Raw genomic sequence first — 24,118 nt, 5'->3', positions numbered from 1 at the left:
GTCGTGGGAACCTCAGCTAGAGGTCATCAAATAAATTGTAAAGTCCATAAAAACTGTAATTTCTGCTTGTATTGTTTTTTTTTTTTTTCACCTGAACGAGCTCCAGTATATTCACCTGGGATCAGTTAGGTATCTGCTAAATTGCCAGGCTTTTCATTGCAGCTGACATCACTCTGAAGTAACTGATCTCACCTGTGTGTGAATTTAATATGGATGTGTGTACAAAATTAAAATGTAATCGGTAAAATATATCATTCTCTTCATGCATATAAGCTACCCACCCTAACAGGTCTGCATTGTTTGCTTGCATGTATAATTAGAGAAAAAGGAGTGTTTATTTTCATAGCTGATTGTGGAAATCAGCCTTTTTGTTGCATTACTAAGAGGCTGGCAGTCGCTAGTCATTAGAAAAAAAAAGTTACAACATGGGGATTTCACATTGATTCCATAGAGGAAGCTTTAACAACATTTTCAGTGAAAAGTTTGCGACACCATATGTAAAATTTGCAGATCGCTTTTTAAAGTTAATTTGCCATAAGTAGCATAGAGTTTGTCATATCCAGACAGAAATCATAAACATGAAAGTTGTAATAAATTTTATAATCATTGTGATTTGATCATACAGTTGGTCAGAATTATTAGCCCCCTTGTTTATTTCTTGTACTAAATTTCTGTTTAATGGAAAGCAGATTTTTTAAACACATTTCTAATCATAACAGTGTTAATAACTCATCTCTAATAACTGATTTATTTTCTCTTTGCCATGATGACAGTAAATATTATTTGACTAGATATTTTTCAAGACACTTCTATACAGCTTAAAGTGACATTTAAAGGCTTCACTAAGTGAATTAGGGTAACTAGGCAAGTTATTGGAGGGATAATAATATTTACCTTAAAATGGTTCATAAAAAATGAAAACTGCTTTTATTCTAGCTGAAATAAAACAAATAAGACTTTCTCCAGAAGAAAAAAATATCATCAGACATACTATGAAAAAATTCCCTGCCCTGTTACACATCATTTGGGAAATATTTGTAAAAAAGTTTTAAAAAGGGGGGCTGACTTCAACTGTATATACTTTCATATATATATATATATATATATATATATATATATATATATATATATATATATATATATATATATATATATATATATATATATATATATATATATATTTATTTATACAGTTGAAGTCAGAATTATTAGACCCCTTCGAATTTTTCTCTTCTTTTTTAAATATTTCCTAAATGATGTTTAACAGAGCAAGGAAATTTTCACAGTATGTCTGATAATATTTTTTTCTTTTGGAGACAGTCTTATTTGTTTTATTTTCGCTAGAATAAAAGCAGTTCTTAATAATAATAACAATAATAAAACAAACATTTTAAAGACAAAATTATTAGCCCCTTTAAACATTTTTTTTCCCGGTTTGTCAACAGAACAAACCATCATTACATTAACTTGCCTAATTACCCTAACCTGCCTAGTTAACCTGATTAACCTAGTTAAGCCTTTAAATGTAACTTTAAGCTATATATATATATATATATATATATATATATATATATATTTTTTTTTTTTTTTTTTTTTTTTTCTCCACTCTACAAAAATTGTCAAAAAGTAGCAAAGTAAAATGTAATATTACAACAGTTAATTTTATTTGTCAAGATAAATTGTATGGTGAAAGCACTGTTTTATTGTATGTGGTCAAAATTATTATAAAAATACTTTTGGGTTTGCTAAACTTTGATATTTTATAATGTTACTGTAATAATGTATGAAATGATGTTGAATAGTGCAGTAAGATATATTGGTAACACTTTACAATAAGGTTCATTAGTTAATGCATTTACTAACATTAAATAATCATGTACAACACATGTACAGCATTTATTAATCATAATTGAACATTTACTAATGCATTATTAACATTCAAGTCCATGCTTGTTAACATTAGTTAATGCACCATGAGTTAACGAACTAACAATGAACTACTGTATTTTCATTATCTAACGTTTATTGTAAAGTGTGACCGATATATTGATATTACAATAACAGAGGCATGCAAACAGTAGATCACCTGTATAATAAGACACATGGCGGAACCACATCTCTATCTCTATGTAGTACAAGTTTGTGATAATCTGGCTATCTTAGACATGTCTGCCCAACCTCACAGGAGAAAATGTAACTGTTTTAACGTATTGGCCAATGAGTGACCGATTAATACAAATTCATACAATACCATTGGTACAGAAGATCTCTAACTTTTGAAAGGAGGGCTGTCCCTTACTGGCTGCAGAGCCACTTGAGCTCCAGCGAGGGGGAGCTTGAGCTCCAACTCTTCCTTCTATAAGCTGTTTTAGTGTGTACACCCACCCCACTCCTAACCCTAACCCCCAGTGACATCACTTGCAGAAGGAGTGCAAGGAAGGAGGAGCCTCCCTTGCTGGAGCTCAGCTTTGCCCAAGTGGCTCTACAGTAAGCACCATTTGCTAACCCCAACTCTAAATATAAACATCACAGGGTGTAAACAGGTTGAACTTATTCATAAGAAAAAAAATGTAAATAAATCAATACATTTAGAATTGCAGTGAGATCGTGTTAGAATTGTCAATATCGATTTTCATTTTACTGCTCCTCTTTTCTCAAAACCTCCTGGATTCACTAACTCATATGTGCACATTTCCTATATGGAAATAAAACTAACATCCTAAGGTTGTTTGATATGCCTCCATGGATGGGAAACACGAGGAAATGGACAACAGCACTAGTTAAAATCTCTGATTTCACAGAATGTAGTGTTTTTCGAGACTTTGTAATGTTCAATTTGAATGTTTTTAAATGATTTCTTTAGTGGAATCAATGGTTGAAAAACTTTTGACATTACAACAGTAGTTTACATTCCAGAAATGTTAGCTTGTTGCTTGCTGTATTGTATTATGTGTACTGGTAATGTTAGAAACAGTGAGCACATTTAATATTTCTTATAATCAACATAATTTCAGAAGACAGACCATCAAAATATAAGTGTTACAGACACTCAACTAATACTCTGAATGCTAATGTATGGTGTAGTTACAAAGTAACTAATAGTCACAAGAATGTCTAAAGTGAGCACATTAAAATAAAGTGCTACCACATAGTGGAACAATGCTAATATTGGAGGAACATTCTGTATTCTCAAATGATTGAGACATGGAATGACTCCCTCATAATGTCCCTGACAGACCCAGAAGCAAATACACAGAGGCAGAATATGGAATGACTGATTGGCCCAGAAAACAGACCCCGTTTCTTACTCTCGCTCTCTCAGAGGCCATAAATCATGGATATTTCAGACTTCAGAGTTCCTGAGGGGGTCACAGTTTTTTGGCCTCTTTGCTGCTTTTATAGATCCGGCAGCACTGGGAGTCATGGTTGTCCTGCTGTCAATCAAAGCAGACTATATGAAACGTCTATAGTACAATAACCCTGGTCAACATAACCTACAGGATGCAATCTCAGCATAGCACCTCACCCTCTTCCTGCCCAGCATTTTCCTCCTGGCCTGAAACCACCAAACCGCCACAATAAACACAAGTGCAAGAAGGTAAACACCTCCCAACCACTCCTCCGCTAAGAGATTAAGGCTTCCTCTAAATCACACCCTTCTGGAGTAGCTCGAGAAGGAAAAAGGAGGACGTCGCCTTATTTCCCACGTCTCTGCCTTTCAGCAAATCCATCAGTCACAAGCAGACTCCAGCACGCAGGATCCCACACAAGCTTCGGGATGACCTGCGTCAGAAAAGGTCTGAATGTTCATCTCTTGAAAATGATAGCAGGTTCAGGGTGCTGAAAAATGAGCTGTCTGCTGTAAACAGCAGCCAACTTCATCTCTTTGCTGACAACGAAAGCCAGAATAAGCAGCGGTGTGCCCTGCTGGGAGTTTTTTTAGACTGTGGGAAAAGGAAACCATTAAGAGATTATGAAAAATTAATTGAAAGGGCAAGAAAGAGAGGATGTGGATATTGGCAAGTTGGGAGGGTGTTTTCCTTTGGGCAATTAAAGCCACCCTTTGGATGTCTGTGAAGAAACAGCCAGGGGTCAACAGACGCCCTGCTTTAGACACACAGACTTCTCAGAATCCATCTATCTGTCTAGGATCTTTCCCTATAGTGTGTCATTTAAACTTAAACACGGCATTCCATCTTTTTTGCAGAGCCTAAAATAATTGCAATCAATCAAGATAAGCTTTTAAATGCAGATGCCATTTTAAGCTACTATGTCTACAATCATTTAGAAAATATGACCCTGAATGAACAGCTGCACACTTTGATGTATTTTGATGTAGAATTGTAGTATTTCATTTTCTCAGTATCATGTCAAGACTTCACTTGCATCAAGGAGAATAAACATGGAACCAGACAAAAAAAATGAATATAAAAATCACATTTTATACTGGAGGTCTAAACCAATCCAATCGAAATGATCAGATTACAGTGATCGCCCCCAAAAAACAAACAAAAAACTATGCGGTCTCATTTTGAGAGGAATATTAGTGGCCAGTTCAAGCTGCATTCAGATCTACAATACGATATTTATCAAATAGGATTGAAAGTAAATTTCAAACTGATCTAATTTCACACCATGATAGCTGAAGCCTCAATGTAGTGTTGTGTTTTTGCAGTCAGAGCGTTTATTTCCTTTGGCAGCATTAGGATGTTTTAGTTTGATCGGTTTTAATTTTACAACTTCTGCACTTCCATGGACAAAGTCTGAGTAACATTTGAGAAAATAAATGATCTCCTTTCCTGAGAATAGCTCACTAATGATTATTTTTATTACATGTTATCTTATAATTAGTTCAAGCAGTGTGGTGATCATTCATAGGTATGCTCTCCAGTTGATCTCATTTCTTCATGAAGATTTATCCTCTAAAAGAGTTTGGTAAAAAATCTCTTTAAACAGATAAGAAATGCAATGGCATGCTTCATTTTGGTTTAAAATGTTTTTAGTTTAGACAAGCTTAAAATGGAAATAACATTTAGTTATAGCAAACTACAGTTTAAGTGAATAGTCAATGCTTCTTAACATGATGTCTTAACAAGCCATTTGTGGGCAGATAGTGAGGACTAAATACTCCTATTAGGCACCTATTATGCTCTTTAGACACAAAAGACCCATTAAATCATGTATTTCCCTGCTAATGTTTTTTTTTTATTTTTATTATTTTTTGCTGTACCATGGCTGCAGCAGGGCAATGATATTACACATCTATTACCCAGTCGGGGGCCATTTTTCAGGAGGTGTAATATCTTTGGGCCTGCTGCAACCATGGTTTGACAACAAGGTTTCTTGATCATTACTTCTGAATGTAATATAGCAGATGAGTCGAGCTTTGAATAGGAACATTTTGGAATAATGGAATTATTCACAAGGAATAGGTGACAAACAAACGTTGTTACAAAGTCTGCAGTTTTTGTACTCATGGCAAATGTGATTGGATGCCCACCAAACAAGTACATAAATGGAGTGTTGGGATCTATTATAGCTAAATGTACAAAATAAACAATTTAATCATGTCTGTGTCTTAATGAAACATTAGCCATGCAAGCTGGTTGATTGACAGTAGTTCCTTTGCATTAAAAATGGAGTCAACCCAGAACACCTTGTTCTATATGGGTTATCTTTGTGTGAGTTCTTCCCGCCATAAGGTCAGGCGGTAAAAGCACCATTGCCTTTAATCACATTTTGTTAATGAAGGATGATGACTACACTATATATGTATCTCATTACATTTGGTGCAATTACAATAAACATGACAACACAGCCACCTTTGCTGTGAATCTGATACATTGATTTACATAATAATTAGTTAAAAGTACTACTTTTTAAGGTGAAGCTGGATCACAGATAGTTAGAATTGATACATCTTTTAAAAAGAAATTCCTTGCAAATCCTGCTTTGTTTTGCCTCATTTAAAAAGCTGGCTGAGGTACAATAAAATGTCCAAGAGCAGGGATCCTGCATTGCTCCGTCACAGTGTGGATGGTTTCAAGATCACTCAACTTTGGATTCTGGTTTAAGTTTAGGAAAGTTTTTTTTAAAAAAAAGGACTTAATTTATACCACTCTAACATAGATCTGTATACACTTCTCCTTCACACATCTCTGTCCAAATAGCTTTTTAAATGTTGATTTTGCATGAATGGTGCCTGTAATATGTCATGCACTTTATTTATTTTATTTTTCTTTTATATTCTTTAACAGCTACATTATACACTACTTAAAAAGGTAATATTTAATACAAAAATGATACAGACCATGACGGTCATTCAGAACAGCTTCGAAAAATCAGTTTAATATTCCCTTAAAACAATGCCTTAATTAAAAGTCAGACAAACATTTGGAAAGTTCCCATTTGAGATCAAATTATAATGTTAACACTTTGTTTATATGTTGCCCCACTCAACATGGAAATTACCAGACATCACATCATTGTGCGATAGAAATCGGTATCAGATTCACTCTGATTGTGCTCAGCCCCAATTAAACTTGCAAATAAACTAAACTAAAAAGTAAATAAACCTCAGTTTGTACAATGAAAGTATTTTGTGCCACTTTGAAGGTCAAGTCAGTGTGTTTACATGATCATCCAATGCAATGCAAAATCTATTGTGCAATTAGACATCCTGACTCATCTTACCATTTCAAACAAAAATAAAAATAAAATAGTGGTCAGTAAAATTATCTGGAACCTTTATGAATATGATCCATTGTTTCTAAATGCATCTGATAATTCCCATCTGTTTTTTTTTTTTGCCTCTAGCATAGTTTGGCAATCCATGCATTGTCAACAGAGGACTATGTGTGCTATTTAGAACAAATCTCTGAAAAGGCCAAAATAGACTAGTTGCATGTGTTGCTTTTACTAGTAAGCATTTTTTAAAGCCATAAACACCAAATCCTTGCTAAATGAGAAAGCAGCACTCTTACTTCTGGAATTGCTTTGTGTCATCTGGGAATTGTTAGATTATTATAGATTTATTCTATCCATTTGGTCGTTGACTGATGGTTTGAAATAAGTGTTGCTTGCACAAACAACAGGAGATTTACTATTGCTCTCCACAGCTATTTTGCAGTCAATGATGGTTGTTAAAACTTTGAGAATGAGCTAAGTCACAGGCAGGATCTATAAATGCATGGCTTCAGGGTGTTTGGGGCTACTTTAACGTGTAAATGTAATTCGAAAGTCCAGATGTAGATCTGAAGTCTGAATCTATCTGAAATCACCAGTGGTGCCCCACAACACCCACACATACACAAATGCACAGTCTTGCTTTTTTACATCTTCAATTTTATGGCTCTTAAAGAAAAGCAACAGATTTTCACAATCAGGCTCCATGTGGGAGACAAGTTCCTGTGTCTTAATGAAACAAAACTTGTAACACGAACAGGTTGATCCTTTATGTTAAAGACTGAGTCTACCCAGGCCACCTTGGCTTAGCTTTATTTTGTGTGGGCGTGTGCCATCAGACAGTAAAAACACAGTTGCTTTTATTTACATTTTGCTCATTTCATTTTCTATCAAAAATGACTTTAGTGAATCAAACATTTTTTGAGGCCAAATCATCATAGTGATATACAATTACCGGCCACTTTATTAGCTACACCTATCCAACTGCTTGTTGATGCAAATTTGTAAATCAGCCAATTACAAGGCAGCAACTCAATGCATTTAGCCATGTAGACACGGTCAAGATGGTCTGCTGCAGTTCCAACAGAGCATTAGAATGGGGAAGAAAGGTGATTTAAGGGACTTGGGAATGTGGCATGGTTGTTGATGCCAGACGAACTGGTCTGAGTATTTCACAAATTATTGATTTACTGAGATTTTAACGCACAACTATCTCTAGGGTTTACAGAGAATGGTCCAAAAAAGAGAAAATATCCAGTGAGCGGCAGTTCTGTGGATGCAAATGCCTGGTTGAGGTCAAAGAAGAATGACCAGACTGGTTTGTGCTGATAGAAAGGCAACAGTTACTCAAATAACCACTCGTTACAACCGAGGTATGCAGAAAAGTATCTCTGAATGCACAACAGATTGAACCTTGAGGCAGATGGGCTACAGTAGCAGCAGACCACAACGGGTGCCACTTCTGTCAGCTAAGAACAGGTAACTGAGGCTACAATTCACACAGGCTCACCAAAATTGGACAAAAAAAAAAGCTTGAATTTGGTGTCAACAACATGAAAGCATGGATCCATCCTGTCTTGTATCAAGGGTTCAGGTGGTGGTAGGGGATATTTTCTTGGCATGCTTTGGGCCCATTAGTACTAATTGAGCATCGTGTCAATGCCACAGCCTACCCAAATATTGTTGCTGATCATGTCTGTCCCTTTATGACCACATTGTACCCATCTTCTGAAGGTTACTTCCAGCAGGATAACGCACCATGTCATAAAGTGCGAATCATCTCAGACTGGTTTCTTTAACATGACAATGAGTTCACTGTACTCTACTGGGCTCCACAGTCAACAGATCTCAAACCAGTAGAGCATCTTTGGGATGTGGTGGAACGGGAGATTAGCATCATGGATGTGCAGCCGACAAATCTGCAGCAACTTCCTGATGCTATCACATCAATATGGACCAAAATCTCTGAGGAATATTTCCATTACCTTGTTGAATCTGTCACAAAGTATTAAAGCAGTTCTAAAGACAAAAGGGGGCCCAACCCGATACTAGTAAGGTATACCTAATAAAGTGGCCGGTGAGTATAAATAGATATATCTGTTGCCACTGACCTAAAAAAAAAACAGACACCAGGGGTCCGTTCTTCGTACCTCGCTTAAATGATCTAAGATGATTTGGCAGATCCTGAATCTTTTAATCTTGATAACTGATCTCTCGCTTATTTGGTTCTTCAAACAAGTTCGCGAATCAGATTAGAATGTCTGGATGAACTGATCTGAGATCGCTGCGTTTGTTGTTAAGGACAGATCTATCGATCCTCGAAATCATGATCAGCAATGCAACGATTGGCTGACGGCACAGCAGCGTAATGACATCATCTGATTAATATTCAATTATCCATGTGAGCAAAATTACATCAAATTAGCAGTAAACGGCTTGTTAAATAAGACACGCAGTAACTTCACATTTGTTGTGAGCTGCAGGCTTTACACTTTCATTTGTCAAGACAAGAGTATTCATCATGTATTTCAATGCAAATCAGTGTATTTAGTTCTACATTTAGAAAAGATTTTCTTTATTATAGTACAGTTTTTTAATCGGTGTAAAGAATAACTGGTTGTTTCCAAAAGCATTTTGATATTGGTAAAGGCGTCTGCAACTTTTGTGAAGCATCAAATCACTGGCATATTAACTGTCAAAACATGTTTATGACTGCATAAATGTATTATTGCTTTTAAAAAAAAGTCACATATTGTGCATTTCTATTATACACAATTTGTACTAAAGCGATCTAAAAAGTTCATATCAATAAGTTTTCTCTTTGCACCACCAGGTGGCAGTCTTTGTACTTTCATTTCGAGGGGGCAGATTGCATACGTTTTATTAATATGTAAAACTTTATTTATTTTATTAATGACTATAACTTTAAATATATAGTTAAAAACTACTATTTTCCCAAGTGTATATAACTTTTACTGTAAGAAAATATCTGAACTCGGTACATACTTTCTGTATTATCTTTGCTTGAACTGAGCCGATCTAATCCTGTTTATATGATTTGAACCTGCTCCCGATCAGGTTTGACCTAGCAGATCTGTTGCCATGACAACAACTCTCGGATCAGCTTTGAAGAACGAAACGATCCTGGATCGTGTCAAATCGTCAATATCCAAATCCAGCTAACTGAGTAATCCACGTACGAAGAACTGACCCCAGAACCTCTGTCAGATTACATACTGTTCTCAAATGATTATTTCAGCTCTTACCAATTATTCAACAGAAAATGAATATCAGTTTAAAAAAAATGTGTATTTTACTTTCTAAGGTTAAGACATAATGACGAACCTGTTTTCGAATGTCTGAAATACAAGCGGACTGGACACATTGGCAATAATAATCTTAACATGTCAACATCAATTTAAACACTAGTTCAATCAAAGTCATAATACAGCAATACAAGCAAAAACTTAAATGAAATCCAGCCTCTAAGGTAAAATTAAAATTCCTCTCTCATGTTTCATTCTTTCCAGACAGCCATTTTTATCAAATAGGTTTATCATTACCTTGACATGCTTCCAAACACTGTTGCTCAAGGTTCACTTTCATAATTTGGGGATTTGGTTTTAGCTTTTGCCCAAAAATGGTTTGTTGTCAGCTTGTCTCTTAGATACCTTAAGACAATAGCAAGTGTCTTGACCGGGTCCAAGAAACTCTTTTAAGGATGGCCAATATCCTTAGAGGAGGGAAGGAAACTGTGTCAATTGCCCTGCTCTCCTGATTGTCAGATAGTCTTCATGCCACTGTGACCATGTTCACGCCATATATTACATCAGAGTGCCCATTATTTACTATCATGCACTCTTCCTGCAATAGGAATTGAGGATGACTTATGACCTTTTTCAGAGGTGGGGCAGGAGCCACTGAGAATCCCATTATATATGTGTTAGCTTGTGTTTCAGGAGATGGGTGTGTGTGTACTGAATTTGGGCAAAAGAAGCTAGAGTTTGTAATGAAGCAAGAGTGTGAATTCATAGCCCTCTAAGAGTTGTATGGACAGCCTACTTAAATTATATTGTCTCTGTATGATTTCAGTTCAAGATATTTAACTGGATTAGAGGAATCTTTTCAGACACTCATTTTGTTCCTGAATGAAACAGCATTATTGAGTGAATCATTCACCCAGCAATTTAATGACTGCTTACATGTGATAAGAATGTGATTTTGACAATTCTCAGATTCAATTTTAGCTTATGTAAACAGTAAATGTGAATAAGTGCATAACTGTAACCATAATCATATTAAAATATTGTTACATTTACTTGAACCAATGATGTGATTTACATTAATCAACTCCATTCAGCTTTCGATATTAACTGCTAAGAATAGTGGTTATGTTGACCATTTTAACATTATTCAAAGTGTTTAATGTACACTGCTGTACTTGCATCAAATGCAGAACATATTTCCATGAAGATATATTCTGCGGTAAAATAAAAAGTGCAAGAACTGTGCTGCATCAGTTTCTTTGCGCCATGTCTGAACTGTGCACTAAGTTGCATTGATGGCAACTCTTGAGTAGAAAGAAAACTTCTCAATAATGTCACAGTGTTTATGGGGTTAAATGTAAACATAGCCAATGTCAACTGTGGCTACAGTACATTCTGATACAGAGATAGATTTTAGCTGTGGTGGTTTAGGCAGACACTCTCATAGCCACTTTGGCTGGTTGAAAATAAAGTTTAAATTGTAGTTTCATTAAAAGCAAGGTTTGACAATAAAGATGGCCCAATATACATGCAATTGCGATCTTACAATCGAGACGCAGCATGACAGATGAAATGAATTGTGTTCTTGCGAGCAAAAGAAAGCAGGTGAATACTGAATGAGAGGATGATCACTTGAGTTAACAGCTGATGTGATGCGCGCAACTGTTTAAAGGCTCACAAAACACCAGAACACATTTTTTGAGCTGTTGACAGTCATATATTTGTCCCACGCTGCTATAAACACTTTTAGTGAAAAAGTGAAAATTGTTTGATCCTTTCATGTATTACAGCGTGAAGAGTAGCTGTCTGTACTGCGAGTGCATTGTGATGTCTCTGAGTGTGCTGCATTAAGAAAGACTTGGTTCAAACCAGTGAGCGCGCTCTATTGTGTATGCGGTGCAACTTTGTTATTATGCATGATAGCTTCGAAGACTGTTTTTGGTAGAAGACGAACTGTAAAATCCAGCTTTTTTGAATGAGGCAAAACAAAGCAAGATTTGCAAGGAATTTCTTTTTAAAAGATGTATCAATTCTAGCTCTCTGTGATCCAGCTTCACCTTTAGAAGTAGTACTTTTAACTAATTATTATGTAAATCAATGTATCTGTTTCACAGCAAAGGTGGCTGTGTTGTCATGTCTATTGTATTGGACCAAATGTAATGAGATAAAAAAAGTGTAGTCATCATCCTTCATTAACAAAATGTGATTAAAGGTAATGGTGCTTTTACCGCCTGACTTTATGGCGGGAAAAAACTCACACAAGAACTGACCTGTGGAGACACAGGTCTTCAGTTTTGCGTTTCTAAATGTGCTTTAAGGAAGGTTTTGTTTTCATTTCCCGCTATGAGAGCGCAGCTTGACTCACGTGTGGATTACAGAGCACACAACACATGGCAGAAATACGTTTGTACGAAACATTTTTTACCAAAGAGCTTTTTGCATCTGCAAATGGTAAAATCTGAATTTGCTGCTCTTCTCCTTTTAAAAAAAGACGCAGCTTCAGTTGGTGTTGATTGTTCTGTCTCTGCAGATTTGGTAAGTAAGCGATCAGTGGTCTTTGTGTATTTATTCAGAGGTTAGTTTGTATTGACATCAGTACTCTTGCTTAAAGACATACCTTAGTCAAAATTATTTAGTTATTAAGTTTACAGTACATTAATATTACTACAATATTATGGACTAAAAGACGCACTGTAAATGCTGCTCTGTATGAGTGTGAACATGTAAACACCTTAATCAAACTATTTCTGTCATGTAGGATTTTCGTCGCATTTTGTGACAGGATAGTTTATACACACACTGCTTTCTGATGCTACGTTACTTACCGAGTGCATCTAAGTTGCTAAGAAATGCAAATGTTTTTTTTCTCCCATTGCATTAAAACTGCACTTTTCCAGTAGTTGAGTTGCTCGAATAATATATCTCGTTTGGAATGTAGGAAAAGTTCCTGAATGAAAGTGAAAGTGCCAAACTGCAATTACAGTCGACAAATAATGACCATGCTACCAATTAGCAACCATGTCTAGAAACGCAACTGATGTGATCGGTTCTCTTTCAAATGGACTAGACCAGGGGTGGCCAACCCTGTTCCTGGAGAGTCACCCTCCTGCAGATTTTAGTTGCAACCCATATCAAACACACCTGAACCAATTAATTAGGACCTGAACACCACGTGATAATTACAGGCAGGTGTGTTTGATATCGGTTGCAACTGAAATCTGCAGGAAGGTGGCTCTCCAGGAACAGGGTTGGCCACCCTTGGACTAGACAAAAAGTTATGCTCATGCACCCACAGTCTTGCTGTCTTCAAGAGCTCCAGATTTGTCTTTTTGTAAGCAGCACTGGTTGCTTTCGTTTTAATCATTCTTTGAACAGATTATTATTGGCCTAACATTAACTGTGTTCGTGTGATCCTCCTTTCATTATGACACACAGCATGTTTTTCACCTGCTTCCTTTTGCTTACAGTTAGTTTTGTTAATGGTTTAATTATATATATATATATATATATATATATATATATATATATATATATATATATATTTTTTTTTTTTTTTTTTTTTTTTTTCTATAGCATTACTTTAATGGGAGATTAACTCCTCATCTATGTGTAATTAACTGGTGATCTGGGAAATTTAGCCAGGACAGATTACTGTGCATAGCTTTAGATACATGACAACAATTATTTAAATGTAATTTTTATTTTTATGTTTTTTTAAATAAAAAAAGTATAGTATACAACTATATTTCGCTTATTTTGGCACATTTAAATTATGTGGCTAAAAAATTTTAATATGACACTATGAAACCACACCCATTTGCTCATGCTCATTGAGCAAGCTCATTCACAACACATAAGAAGTGAAATGAATAAGGCATGTGGACATAACTCAATATCTAAATCAAGTAATTTTAACATGTCAAAGTCAAATTTATGCATATAAAATATATTTTCCCAAACAACAAAAATGTGGCTAGTGAAAATGCGAAGTGGCTAATAATGTTGGAAATCTACTGGCCACAGTGGCTGATAATCAAAAACGTTAATGTCAAGCCATGCCTATTATATAAATTATATCAGAATTGTATGGGAAAACAATTGTCTCCCAGTGTTTTAAAAAAATGGGTGGTTCATGTCACTCGTTACTATTACATGAAGCCATAAGGGACTTTATTTTAACCCCTTGTAACCAGTTGTTGACCTGACCAGTGAATCTGCTCTAATCAGTCTAATCAACAGTGAATTTAGTGATCAATGTCAATGTAGCAGAAAAGAAACAACACATTAGTAACACATTATTTACCTTAGCATTTTAATGGAGGCAACACAAATATGCTGAAACTATGAATACATGAGGTACTTTCCTTTTAAAACCTCGATGAACTCCCCCCGGCTTATTTCTAGCTAAATTGTGAATATGTATGACTGAGTAGAGGTGTACTCACTAAGAGTATGACTATGGTATCCATTTTGTGTGATCAATTTAATAAGGGTGTGTGTTATTTAGACTGTTGGAGGAAACCGGAAAACCCAGGGAAAACCCATGTGAACACGGGATGAACAATCAAAAGTCCGCACAGAAATGGCATCTGGTTTAGAAGGGACTTGAACTTAAGACATTAGCCGCATTTCCACTGTCGGGCCAGTGCGAGCCAGGGCTTTAATCGGGCCGGGCCGGGCCAATCGCCTGGGAGGTAGAGCAGTGAGGCCGAAATCATGTCGCGTTTCCACTGTTGGGCTAGTAGCTCACAGCGAGTCATGCAAACCCCGCTCCCAGAGCGTCCCCCGAATCAAAACGTCACACAACCCGCCCACTTCAGCGGGAATCAGGCAGATAAAGCACACCATCGCATCATCACGAAACCATTCAAATAAAGACATCCGAAACAAACAAATGACCCGTTGCTGTTCAGCATTACAATATATGTCTATACGCACAGGCCTGTATGTTTGCATTCATCATATTCATTTATCCCCGACCGAATGTTGGCATCAAAATAGAGTGGTCTCGCCACTAACGGAGGGACCCACCGCAGTGAGCGCTCCAATCCATAAAACAAAACCATAGAAATTCTCTGTTAATAAAGACAGAAAAATGAAAAGAAAAAAGAAAATGTATTTTATATCATCCTCATGTTGATAGACGCCATCAAACATTTAGCCCAAATGCTCCGGAGAGACCTGAAACATTAATTTTTCCCTATAGGCTATAATGACACCTAAAAGTTATTCCCCTTTATTTAAAGATATTTAAGGAAAGTGTTAAGTATTTCAGCACATAAGAGCAAGTAATAAAATATAGCCTATGTTTCATTGCGCTCAGCAGCTATGCACTAATACAGCTCTTCATGTATTTCACAAAAAAAGATAGCCTAGCCTACAGAAAAAAAGTCGCCTTTCTGCTTTCACTTACCCAAAAAATGCTCAGTTTGCATGATTTGATAAATATCATCGTATCCAAATACTTAATAAATAATATTTCAAACCTTCTTCGATGTTTATTGTTTTTAGAAAATATCTAAAATCTTTTTTTTCAGATATGCCTTTGTAAAATGAAAGTTAAATCAGGCTTTAAAACGGTTTGATTTATGTAGGTTATTGTATATACCTAAATTGGTTTAGCTTTTATTTGTTTTATATTAGTTTATTTATTTAATGCGATTTTATTATATCCGATATTTGTAATTCTTTAGATTTTTTTCAATATAGCTTTGGCTATTGTATGAAGATATGACACTATTGTTTTGAGCCAACAAAAGTGGACACAAAATTTGTAAAGTTTCATGCCTTTCTGCTGTATTCATACTGTGTATTATCTCCAAAATAAATAACAAAAAGAAAAAAGCCGCGCGGCATCAACAAGGAAGCGCTCTTTTCCTCGGTCTCACACAAACATATAGGCATCTAAACGCGCACAAACACACCTCTTAAACTTGACAAAACTTTTGAAAACCTTTACTGTCTGCTGTGTCTTTAATATGGTGTAATGATTATTATGCGTTATTGAAACATCAAGGAGGACGCAGCAAAGAATGTTGCTTATAAATTAAAACTTTATTATTTTATGCAACAGCCTTACATTTAAAAGGGAAACATAAGGGCGATCATACGCAAAAAAACCCCCAGCCTATAGGGCTAGATGTTTTCTTTCCCTTATTTATTTATTTGTTTGGCGCATGTACTCGTGCGATCGGAAAACTGTGTACGCACTCCGCTTCTCCTTTCACTCCGCCCCAAAGCCCCAGTTGGCCCTACTTGGCCCAAGGTATTCGGTGGGCCCAAAATGGCTGGCCGCTGGCCCCAAGAAAGCTCCGATTTGGCCTGATTAGGCCTTGGAAGTGACAATAGAAACGCGACTGGACTTGGCTGGCCCTGGCTCGCTCGCTTTAGGCGCGATAGTGGAAACGCGGCTATTCTTGCTGTGAGGCAACAGTGCTAGTCAATGGGCCGCCATGCCGCCCATCTGGAAAGGAGGGGAAGCAGGGGTGGGTAGGGGGAGGTTCTTCAAGACGAAGATATTAAGATAAGAAAAACTCTGGTTATTTATAGTGAGTCAGGAATCATCTGATTGGATAATCAATCATGAGCTGATGCGGGAACAGCTGAGAACAATCATAAGCACGTGATCCTCTCGAAATTAGTTTATAAATAAACTTCACTTAACGTTTTGTATTTGACTATTTGCAATGACTTTTCGCACATTCAAAACTATTTTGTATTTATATTTTGTAATGTTTATTTGCATTAATCAATCAGATTCAAAGCAAACAGTAACCGTTGTGTGTGTTTATATTGAGTTTAGCAAATAGCATCACTCTTTAGAGCTGCTTCTAAAATTCAGTATGTGCACTTAATATGTAAAGTCTTCTAAAGCTTGCTGAAGTCTTAGCCGAGAAAACCGACAACTTTGAACACTGGTGATTCAGATAGCCCTGCTCCTCAAATGTGTTTTCTTGAAGATCTTCAGAATTCTGTACTCTTCCCTCAAGACAAACCCACTTATATGCTCAATTACTGAGTACTGCATTTAATGTCAGCTGGACAAGATATATTGAGGGATTGTTGTTCAGATGGACATCATTTTCATGTCACAGAAGACGGAAAACACAAACTGCAAACCACAAATGATCCAAATGCCAGACTCTGAAAACACTGGCTAACTCAATATTGGAATCTGCAGCAAGAACACACAATAATCTATTCTAAGTGAGGAATTTGTTATTTAATTTACAATGTCTTTACTTCCATGCTTTTTTTTTTTTCTCAAGGTTAAGTGAATCAGACGAGAGGAATGTGTAGTATGGCAGCTAAAAAAACATATCGATCCTCATATAACAAAAAGAACACAACAGCACATCACACTGGTGTGGATGGATCTCCATTTTATCAGTCTAGGAAACAGCACAAAGCAGAATTCCTGAAATGCCACAGATGGACATCAGTCCACAATAAATGGCAAATATTACAATGGATTGCATTGGGAATTAGAGGAAGACCATATGGACACAAGGCACAATTCACACAAATAGCATCTGCGGATTCTGTTTGAAGGACACACACTTCAACACAATGTGGTCCCTGTGCTCCAGTGCTAGTGCCCGCCACCTGACTCCAGAACAGAAACAAATTTCCATGGAATCTGTTATTAATTCCTGTTTACACAGACAGCTTCCATAAATACATGAAGTGTGTTTTTTGAATGTTGAACAGTCCCTGTTGGAACGGATTTATATTATGAGAGTGGGGGCCAAACAGATGATGAAATGTTTTGTATGATTAAAGTATTTATTGTGATTAGGTTCTTGTTGTTATTTAATAAGTGGGATCTTTATTAAATGACATTTTAGCCTTTTTAACTCCCCAAGTAACAAAGAAATTCTGGGTCAACAGAAGTCTTTACTTAATCTCTTTAATAAAGAAGACACCTGTGTTTTTTGGAAAACAAATTGTAACCAACATTTTAACACATTTTAAACCACACACTCAAAGTCAATACAGAAGTAAGCATAAACATATTGCAATTGGTTTAAAAGATACTTCTTTAACAGTTTAACTTGTATAGAACCATATTGACCATTGTAAGAAATAAGTACATTTTACTAAATTAATTTCCTTAGTATTTAAAATTTTCTGGAGCTTATCCATCCAACCAAAGACTGTCAGCACTACAACAGGTAATTGATTTCTTTCTTAAAGGCAACCTTTCATATGCAGAAATCGCTTTTATAAGGTGTTTGTTTTGTGTGGCAACAGTGTTTAAATATAGTCTGTTTATATAGCTTAATTGAATTCTGCCGAAGGTATTCAGAATATGTGTGCTACCCAAATATTATGTCTTTGAGAACGGTTTTCTCAAGCTAGGTGGCGCATTAGGCCAGGGGCTCATCTCCTGTTTCCAAAATGCATCACAAACTGCTTGAAAAACTGTTCTACTATGATAATTGGTGGTGAAAATAAATTATGTTAAATAAGATGTACTTGTGTTTACTTACTGTGCATGTAGTTAAACATGAATTTTGAACTATAGGTCTACATAAGCTCGAAACAGCGATTTTTGATCACCTTAAACTGACAAAAGTCATAACTGACTAAACAGAAATGGAATTAAGACGTGGAGTATGCATATATTAGTGGCATTATTTAATTTAACACCGCAATCAAACTATTACCGTCATGTAGGACTTTGCCATATTTTCCGACAAGATCCATACACACAGCTGTCAGTAAAGGACCGCGCACACATATCCACACATCGCGAAATGCGGAAGTTTCTTCTTTCCATTGGCGTGCGATAGTAAATTCCATAACACTCTCACCAGTCCTTACTCCTTATTTGTGTCTAATACCCCAGTTTGTCATGACGGCATGAATGAAAAGTTCATGAGTTAAAGTGAAACTGCCGAACTGCAGTTAAAGTCAGGCATCCTGCTGATTCGATTCAGAAGGGCAGTTTTTTCGTCAGATGGCTCACCGTTCCGGTATACATCCGCGCTAAACTATCAAAGTGAAAGTCATCATAGCTCGCATAGAATAGACCCAGCTCCCAACCAAACTTTGTGAATAGATTAACTGCAATATTTTTTATTGCACCATAAGAGTCTCGCGTTAACGCAGCACGTTACCGCCAATAATGGCCCACCACTAATTATATATATATCGCCTTAGACGTTCTCATTGTCTGTCATTTTGACGGAGAGGGTTGTAAAATTTCGGTCATAACTTATCATTGATCGTTATTTAATTGGCAGACTTTGATCGCTTTTTTCATTAATTTTAAAAATGAACTTGCACGATGAGCATATAGGCTATATTATTTATTTATTTATTTATTTATTTATTTATTTATTTATTTATTTATTTGACAAATGAACAAAAACTCCTATCTGCCTTAACTCATATCTTCCTCCTTCGTCGTCCTGAACTGGGTGCTTGCCTGTGCGTAATCAAACGCATCAAGGAAGACTGAGGGGGCACCCCTCTGAGTCCGGTAATGTTCACAATGCAGTCAATCGGGCCAGATGCGGTGGCCGTAAGCAAGCCGACGCTGCCACATCCGAGCCAGAATCGGCCCGCGAGTAATGTGCGCTGCAGCCCGGAGCTGGCGGGACTCTGTCTTCATAGAAAACCTTTTGGTATTACAATGGTGCTTGATACATGTTATTACAACCATTTCAGTTGATATAACAGCAAACGCAGGCTATAATGTAAACACAAAGTGTAGGCACTGCCTTTAACCTTTGAATAAAATGCAAACAGCATACATATCCTATAACAAAAATAATTAAACAAACGACAAAATAAATAATAATAAACGTTTATTGATTGCAAGAAATAATACCAAAAATGAATAAATTATTTTGTAGTGCACAAGAACGTCAATATAAAAACAATAAACCTGACCTCCTTGCTAGCTGCCGCTTGGTTGGATTGTATTTTTGCCTGTTTGTTCTTCATCGTCCACTGCATCACTTCCTCTTTTTTTCACCTTTATTATTAATATCACAACTAATTGGTTGTTTAAAGAAACTTCTCACACTCAGCTGCTTTGACATTTTTGCAATTGTACGCAGCGGTGACAAAAAAGAGACAAAACAAGAACAATCGCCATCAGCTGGACAGGAGTGGGTATTACAGTTAGCTACAAATTACAATAGATCACCCTCAGCATAATCAGTCAAAATGACGGATCACCTTTAGATTTTTCCGTCACTGCTGAAAAAAATCCGTCAATGACGGAAAACATTCAGTTAACGCGACCTCCGATCTCTGACCTCATATATATAGTACATATTTTACATGTCATCAGAGGAAAAAAGCATAGACCACCCTGACGCCCAATTCACACGGGGCTTCAGCGTCAACGCTTGACTGAAGGTGTGTCTGAAGTTGGGGCTGTAGGGATTGTCATAGAAGCGTCAGCCAATGAAATTCAGTCAGCAATAGGCCACTGTCTAGCTGGTGAATTTGCATACAGCGATCTGATTGGCTGACGCTTCTGTCGGCGCTTGAAAAATTAAGCAAGTCCCTACTTCTGCAGCAAGCAATGCCTCTCAAGCGGTGCTGACGGATCCACAATGCAGTTCGGCAACGCTTGACAACACCCTTTCAAAGTGAATGGGAAGCGTTGATGCTGACGCCCCGTGTGAATGGGGCGTCAGTGACAAGCAGGCATTCTGAATCTGCTGTATGCTAATGCACAGGCAAATGTAACTCTGCCCTCTTTTCAAAATAGGGTTGGAAGCACAATCTCGTTTTAATGTCACCAAAATTGGCACAATTGGATAAAAACCTTAAAGCATTTCCGAAAGATTATACAATTGTAAACTGAAACTTCACATACACACTCTAGAAACATTATACTTAATTTATATATTGTAGTAAGGGGCATAACAGGTGCCCTTTAAAAATCTAATAAATAATCCTTTAAAACTTCAATATTTGAATTTGTTTCCTAATCATTTAATTGAAAAGGTTTTCCTAATTTTATATGACTTATTTGTTATTTTTTCACACTGTTAAAGTCGTTTTTCAAATAAGGATAATAAAAAAGTGTCAGTGGAGAAGAAGGAAGGTGGAAGAAATAAGGAAGAATAAGACAGAAGAAGAAAGAAGAAGGAAGGAAGAAGAAAGAAAGAAAGAAACAAGGATAAAGAAGAAAGAAGAAAAAAGAAAAAGGAAGATGAAAGAAAGAAGAAAGAATAAGAAAAAAGGAGGAAGAAGAAAAAACTAAAGTAAAAGAAAGAAAGAAGGAAGAAGACAGGAAGTAGGAAGGAAGAAGAAAAGAAGAAGGAAAAAGAAAGAAGAGGGAGGAAGAAAGAAGAAATAGGATGGAAGAAAAAAGGAAGACAAAGGAAGTAGAAGAAAGTAAGAAGAAAAATATATTTGAGAAAGGAGGAAGAAGAAGGGAGGAAAGAAGAAGAGAGAAAAAGGAAGAAGAAGAAAGGAGGAAGGAGAAAGGAGGAAAAAGAAAGAACAGGGAAGAAGAAAGAGGGAAAAAAGAAGGAAGAAGGAAAAGGAGAAAGAATCAGAAAGAATGAAGAAAAAAGGAAGAAGAAAAAGAAAAAGTAGAAAGAAGGAAAGAAGAAATAAAGGAGGAAGAAGAAAGAAAAAGGAAGAAAGAAGACGAAAAAGAAAGAAATTAGAAAAAAGATGATGAATCGAAGAAGAAATAGGAAGAAAAAAGAAAGAAGAAAAAGAATAACAAAGAAAAAAAGAAGAAGAGGAAGTAAACAGGAAAGAAGAAACAAGAAAGAAAGATGAAGAAAAATGAAAGGTAGAAGAAAGATGGAAGAACAATAAAGATGGAAGGAAGAAGGAATCAGAAAGAACAAAGTAGAAAAAAGGAAATAGAAGAAGAAAGAATGAGAAAAAAGGAAGGAGAAATAATAAAAAGGAGGAAGAATGAAGAAGAAAGGAAAAAGAAAGGAAGAAAGTAGTAAGAAGAAAGAACAAGAAAGAAGAAGGAAGAAATAAAAAAGGAAGAAAGAAGAAAGCCAAAAGGAGTAAGGAAAAAAGGAAGTTTGAAGAAAGAAGGAAGAAGAAAAAGAAGCAGAAGAAAGAAGGAAAAAGAAGGAAGAAAGAAAGGAAGCATAAACAATAAGGAAGAAGAAGACAGAAGAATGAAGAAAGAAGATTAAAGAAAGAAGGAATAAGCAAAAAGAAGAGAGAAGAGGAAAGAAGGGACAATAAAGAAAGAAAGAATGAAGGAAGAAAGAAAGAAAGAAAGAAAATAGGAAAAAGAAAGAAGATTAAAGAAGGGGGGAAAAGGAAGAAGAAGGAAAGAAGATTAAAGAAAGGAGGAAGAAGGAAAAAATAAGAAAGAAAGGAGGAAGAAAGAAGAAAAATGAATGAAGAATTCAAAAGAATGAAGAGGGAAGAAGAAGAGGGAAGAAGAAAAAAAGAAGGAAGAAAAAGAAAGAAGAAGAAGAAGAGCAAGTGTAGCAATTCAAAAATATTACTTTGTTCTGCAATTTTACGAAAGATTTTCGGTATTTGCTTGAGCTTTTAATAAGTAACTGGTAATAATTATGGAAAGTTGTATAAAAACTATTACGTCTATTGTGAACACTGCTTTAATTCAAATAATCAGCCAGAATAACAGGGCTCTTTTTCAAACTTTGTGAATAGGGTTTTAATTAGCACCGCAACGGGTTAGCTATTGTTACAGTAGAAGCCAAACCCACAATTGTTTACCGTTTATTTAGAATCATTTCTCTGGGGAGAGCTTGGACATCGCTTTAAGCAAACAAAATCTTAGGACAGAAGACTGTCAAATAAGGGTCAAACTAAGCAAGAAAAGACTTATGAAAGCGATGTGAGGCTGTCATGCTTCAAATGATGAAAAGCACAAAAGATTCACTTGTGTGCAATATTTCATGGCTTCTGAAGTCATTTGACAGTTTTCTTTTATATACAGAGTCACAGGTTTTTATTTTTCCCCTTTTCTTCTTCCTCTATGTTAGCCTAGCTCTTTGATCTATTAGTGGCATGCTTATTTTTTCAACAGACAGGGAGATGTTCCAGCGATGTGATCATCTGGTTTTGTTATAATATAAAATCCCTCTTCTTCACCACAATCACCTCATTTTAAAACCCATTTTGTATCTTATTTTCATGAAAAAGTCCAGACCATACTCTTTCAGTCCAAAAAGTTCACACAAATGAAGGTGAATTTCCTCTTATTATTCATTCAGTGTGTACTACAGCAGAACAGCTTGAACTGCTAAAATTATGTCTATTACGCATGTTGAGAAGGTGAATTCAGAGAGCAAGTATTTGGCTTATTTCCTTTCACCTGCTCACACTGAATAAGAAACCTTGATCTTTTGTTTCTTCTGCGTGATACAGTGCTGACCTCACAAAGGAATGAAATGTACAATGGGTTTTGTCCCTTAGTGCTCTTCTTTCTTTCTTTCTTTCTTTCTTTCAAAAATAAAGCTAAAAGCAAAGCATCTGGACTTCTGGACACTCCGCTTAACACAAAACTAAATACGACTACATTACCAAATTGCAACTTTTCAATAAACAAAAGCATATATAGTAGAAGTATACTGAATATTGCATTTATTACAGAAGCAAATTTACCATAAACATATTCACAAGCACAAGAGATGATAGTGGGTTAGGGAAATATTTGGAGAAAATGAATACAAAAAAATATAATAATATATAATAATAATAATAATAATAATAATAATAATTTATATATAATATATATGTACACACACACACACACACACTCCCCGTTTTCTGTTTTACAAAGAGCAGATTTTTTTTCAACACATTTCTAAACAAAATGGTTTTAATAACTCATTTCTAATAACTGATTTATTTTATCTTTGACATGATGACAGTAAATAATATTTTACTAGATATTTTTCAAGACACTTCTATTCAGCTTAAAGTGACATTTAAAGGCTTAAAGAGCCCATATTATGGGTTTTTGAAAATTCCCCTCCATGTAGTGTGTAACACAGCTCTAAGTGAAGTGAAGTATCCAGCTAAGGCTTAAATCTGTAAGAATACAGTGTTTAAAATGGTTGATTCATCTATAAAAGAGTCGACTCATAGTGCTTCAAACGAGTCGCCTTGATACCGATTCATTAGGTGTTTCGCCATGACGTACGAACCAAAACCAAGTTATTCACGTGCACGCGCAAACCCGGGAG

At 35.9% G+C, this 24,118-nt stretch overlaps 1 protein-coding gene across 1 annotated transcript in view; it reads right to left on the bottom strand.

Annotated features, from left to right (window-relative positions):
* The window catches only part of tenm3 (teneurin transmembrane protein 3), a 971,756-nt gene that overhangs the window by 936,860 nt on the left and 10,778 nt on the right, over window positions 1–24,118 (bottom strand). The gene's annotated exons all lie outside the window — the stretch shown is intronic.

The sequence above is a fragment of the Danio rerio genome, chromosome 1 (genome assembly GCF_052040795.2).
Source record: "Danio rerio strain M-AB ecotype USA chromosome 1, GRCz13ab, whole genome shotgun sequence".
NCBI classification, from domain to species: domain Eukaryota; kingdom Metazoa; phylum Chordata; class Actinopteri; order Cypriniformes; family Danionidae; genus Danio; species Danio rerio.
Note: the sequence above shows the minus strand (reverse complement) of the source record. Positions and strands in the feature narration are given on the sequence as shown.